Consider the following 5,261-nt stretch of genomic DNA (forward strand, 5'->3'; position numbering starts at 1 on the left):
TAACCTAGGTGGCTGGCTAAATACGTAATTTTTTGGCTAACTAACGATTAGCTAGGCCTCTTATACTAATAATATATCTATAGTTACGTTTATATAGCTAATTTAGCGGCTAAGTTATAATTACATAGGCGAGGAGGCCCGTGCGTTTAGCGACTATAGATATTACCCTATATCCACAATCGATTTTTAATTGCTAGTAACACCGCGCTCTTAATACCTGTCGAGCGCTATACGTAGAGCCTGCTAAGAGCTTTCTACTTATACTAGAATGGTAAGAATCGGCTATAGGTTAATAAAGATATTCGCGTTTTAAGTTACACGCCGCCATTATATAAGCACCCTAAAGCACTCTATTAAACTTATACGGCACTAAAATAAGCCCCTAGGGGGCTATAGATAAAGGTTTTAATAGAAGACCTCTTAGTATCTTATTAGAAGTTATATATATAACTATTTTAAAGCTTTTTTACCCGCTTAAAGCCGTTTATAAAGCTGATCTAGCGAGTACTATATTTACTCCTACTGTAGATTAACCTACTATATAGCCGCTTCCTCGCTAACCTTCTAGACCTATATAACCCACTTAATTTCCTTAATAACCTTAAGCCGTAGGGAGTACTATTAAACCTCCTTTTACTAGCCGGCCCGCTATTTACTACCCTATTTAGAATCTAGCACTACTATAGAAGGATTGCCTTCTAGCCCTTTAGTCTACTTACGCTAAAGGGCTTATATAGAGTTTACCGCGCGGCTTATATAGTATATAGGTGGAGACCTAGACCTAGGCTCTAGCTAGGACTACGGCTGCGGCTATAGCTGCGGCTATAGTAGCGGCGACGGCGGTGGCGGTAGCGAAGCTATATAGGAAGGAGAGCCTATAGTGCTTGCCTAGGCGGACATATATCTACTAGATCCCGTAATAGATAGAGCTAAAGGGGCTACTTCTATAGGCGGATATGGGGGGTTAATAGACCGGCCCTAAGGCTATACTATAGCTGTAGCCGTAGCTATAGCTAAAGGGGCTTCTAGTTAAAATGTAAGGCCTTTAGACGTTAATAATTAAAGCTATAAAGATTAGGCCCGCTAAGACTTATTTAGATGGTTTAATAAGCCCTTAACCTTACTAGCTATTTGTTTATATTCGGCGCGTAAAGCCTTTAGTTAGTTAGTAAGGAGTAGTATAGCTTAGTAGAGAATTAATAGCTAATTTAGGCTTTTCTCCTCTTCCTATAGGCAGGGCTTTAGATTCTACGCGAAGGCCTTATATGCCTTATGCTGAAAAATAGGGTAGCTCTATACTAAATGGCTTAGGAATATCTTATAGAGGGTTACTAGGTTTTGTAGAATAACCTTACAAAGGTAAAAGAGAAGGTTTATAACCCCCATAGCGGTAAGGTTGTTAATTTAGTATAACTATAGGCTAAAACGGCCCTTTTATTTATTTAGTTTGGGCCATATTATTAATAGTAGTATATTAGGTAGCGTAATACCCATATAGCGGATTTTAAAGCAGCCTATCTATAAGGGGTATTCTACTATTAACCTTATAAACTTTTATAGGAGAGAGTTTAAGTAATAGCCTATTATCTGCTCTTAGTTCTACCTTCTAGCGCGCCAAATCTAGTCCTCGCTAACCCCCTTTAGCTTTACTGTCTTAGTGCTAGCGCTTTACCTAATATATGTCTTCTTCTTTAAGAAGACGCCGATATACTAAAAGGCCTTTATAACCTAATCTTGCTACAAGTTATATAAAAGGGCCGCCCTCGCGGTCCCTACCGCTCTTAATTAGGCGTATATTATACTATACTAAGCGCCTACTAAAGTCTAGGAACGGCTCTGTATTAAGATCCTAGTAGTATAGGAGATAGAAAGCTAGCCCGCTAAGTATATAAATAAGCGGCTTCCTATTCTGTAGGGCCCCAATAGTCTTAAGGCGGCTGTACTAGTTCTACTTACCTACGCGTGTAGTAAATATTAAGGGTATATAGCGTATAGGGCCTTTACCCTTAAACTTAAAGGTAAATAGATCTAAGATCTCGGCGGAGTATTTATTGCCGCTATAGGTAAGTATATAGTGGCCTAGTAGGATATTAATAAGTGTGTGGAAGTAGTACTTTAGGGATAAGGCGGCGCCCCTAGCCTAGAGCTTATAGTAAACGCTCTAGAACTTATCCTCGGTATAGCCGTTAAGGAGGGTATCTCTGCCCTTATTGGCGAACTGCTCTTTCTTACGCTGCGCGTCCCTCCGCTGTAGCGTCTTTAAATACTCCCTAACGCTATCCTCCCGCGGAGATAGGTAGCTGTTTATTTCTATAGCTTTCTGCATCTAATAGAGGTCCGTTAGAGTAGTAATATAGCCGTAAACTAATCACTATAAGAGCCGCGTCTCCTCTTAGGGTATATTAATATTGGCTTTACGGCTCTTCCCTTTTAAGGGCTGGCTTATAACCTCCTTAACAAGGAAAAGAAGTAGCTTATCCTCCGTAATGGTATCGCTGTTATAGTACTGCTTCCATTTATAGAAGGCCTAGGGCTAAACAACGCGTTAGTTACGGGCCGCGATGCTTTTAAAAGAGGGGGGGTATTACCTTAAACTCCTTCTGCTTTAGATTATACGTTAAAGACGTATTCTTAGGCCTTATGGTATATATAAGGGCGAGGACATACTGCGCGTTAGCGCGTAATTCGGTATTATTAGCGATATTAATCTCTACGCGGTTGGTTAGCGCTATCTTATATAGTAGGTATAATAGTAGACGTGCTGCTACGATCGAGGATTAGGTAGGGAGGACTTTTTTATATATACTTAGGGCCCTAATGCCCCTAATTACCCTATGGTCGGGGTTGATTAGCGGCTTAATTAGCGGATGGCCCTAGATACGCGAATCTCCTTAGCTTGGCGCTGGTGGCGCTGTGGAGATCCTCGAATCTAACCTAGGTAGCTGGCTAAATATATAATTTTTCGGCTAACCGACGATTAGCCGGGCCTCTCATACTATAGAATTAACTTTTTAACAAAAAAGGTTAGCAATATCCGCTTGCGGATATACGTATGTCCGCTAATTAATTCTATAGTCTAAGCTTGCTAAGGTAATAAGCTTGCTAAGGTAAGCTTAGACTAAGAAATCGATTGCGGATATTGGAATATCCGCACCGTCCGCTAAGCTGATTTAGGACGGTAATTGTTTTCTTAGTATAAGAGGCCCGGCTAATTGTCGGTTAGCTGGAAAATTATATGTTTAGCTAGCTACCTAGGGTAGATTTAAGGATCTCTATAGCGCTATTAGCGCTAAGCTGAGCAGATACGCGTATTAAGGGCTACCCACTAATTAAGCCGCTGATTGACGCCAACCGTAGGGTAATTAGGGCCATTAGGGCCCTAAGTATATATAAAAAAGTCCTCCCTACCTAATCCTTAATCGCGGTAGCACGTCTACTATTATACCTACTATATAAGATAGCGCTAACTAACCACGTAAAGATTAATATCGCTAATAATACTAAATTATGCGCTAACGCGTAGTATATCCTTGCCCTTATATATACTATAAGGCCTAAGAATATATCTATAATATATAATCTAAAGTAAAAGAAGTTTAAGGTAATATCCCCCCCTTTTTAAAAGTATTGCGGCTTATAGCTAACGTATTATCTAGCTCTAGGCCTTTTATAAACAAAAGTAGTACTATAATAGCAATACCGTTATAGAGGATAAGCTACTTTTTTTCCTTATTAAGGAGGTTATAAGCTAGCCCTTAAAATGGAAGAGCTATAAAGCTAATATTAATATACCCTAAGAGGAAACGCGGCTTTTATAGTGGTTAGTTTATAGCTATATTACTACTTTAATAGACCTCTATTAGATATAGTGTAACTAACTACCGGACCTTATATATTACCCTATTTTACCTATATTAGCACTACCCTCGTATGTCTTAGATATGTTTAAAATGACTTATAGGCTTTAGAGTTTAGGGTCTACTTTTATGTATTTATACCACTTAATTTCTATAGATTTATAATTAAGTCGCTCGTTTAATTCCTATATACTGTAAAGCTTATAGTTATAAGCCCGGCCTGCCTACCGTACTACATCTAATCTATATATTTAGCGCTTATTAAGCAATTAATATGCTACCTTATTTAAGAAGTCACTACTTCTTCTACCTTTATAAGTGTTTTAAGCTTCTTTTAGGTACCGCTGTTGTACTTATAATTACCTTTATTTACTAAACGGACGGATAATCAAATATTATATTAAATATTGATCGTACTAAGCCAAACCCGACTAACTATATGACCTACGACTGTATAAGCCCAACCTCCTTTAACCTAGATATATAACCATTTAATAGAGTTAACCTATCTACTATAGCATAATGACCTTATATAGCGTCTAAGTAAGAGCCTAGCTAGTGTAATAGCCCGAGTATAAAGCTAGAGCGAGATGCTAGAGCATAGAGCTAGAGTAGAAGCTAGCTTAGATATACTAATAGTAAGAGATAAGGATATTAGGTAGATATAAGGAAGGTACTAAACCAATAGTAGCTAAAGGACTATCGCTAAAACTAGATAACCGTTTAAACGACTAGCTAGCGAACACCAGATTAATTCGACTGGATTAATTAAATTAAATATTAAATATTGAATTAAACTAAACTAGAGCCTTAATATAGGCCTGTTACTAAATTAAATTAAGGCCTCCTAGGGAGGCACTAATACTACAACTAGTCGCAGCCATTACGCTATAGACGCCCTTCCGAAATACTAGCCTTATTGGCACTAGCCTTATCGGCACTAGTTATAACAACCGCAACGTCACTAAATTTAACGTCTTAACGTTACTAGAGTTATTAATAACTACCTCTAGATCTACCTTAATTATAGCTTATATGGCTACAGCCTAAATAACTACCTTAAATATAGATTAAATCACTATACCTCTTTAAATACAGTCTCCTAAGAGATTAGGGAGGATGCCTTTTTAAATATAGTTTCCTAAGAGGCTAGGGAGGACATCTCTTTAAATACAGCTCTATATCTAGAGATATAAAGTTAGGGAGATATATTTTAAAACAACCCTTTTATTACTCCTGTTTAATACAGTTTCTACCTATATTTTTCTTTCTACAGCTTTAACTACACCGTTAAATCTAGGGGGGTATGTAATCGACTACTGGACCTTGCATATTACCCTATTTTACCTACGTTAGCACTACTCTTGTATGTCTCGGATACGTTTAAAATAACTTATAGGCTTT

This window comes from Cenococcum geophilum, assembly GCF_001692895.1.
Source record: "Cenococcum geophilum 1.58 unplaced genomic scaffold K441scaffold_95, whole genome shotgun sequence".
Lineage (NCBI taxonomy): Eukaryota > Fungi > Ascomycota > Dothideomycetes > Gloniales > Gloniaceae > Cenococcum > Cenococcum geophilum.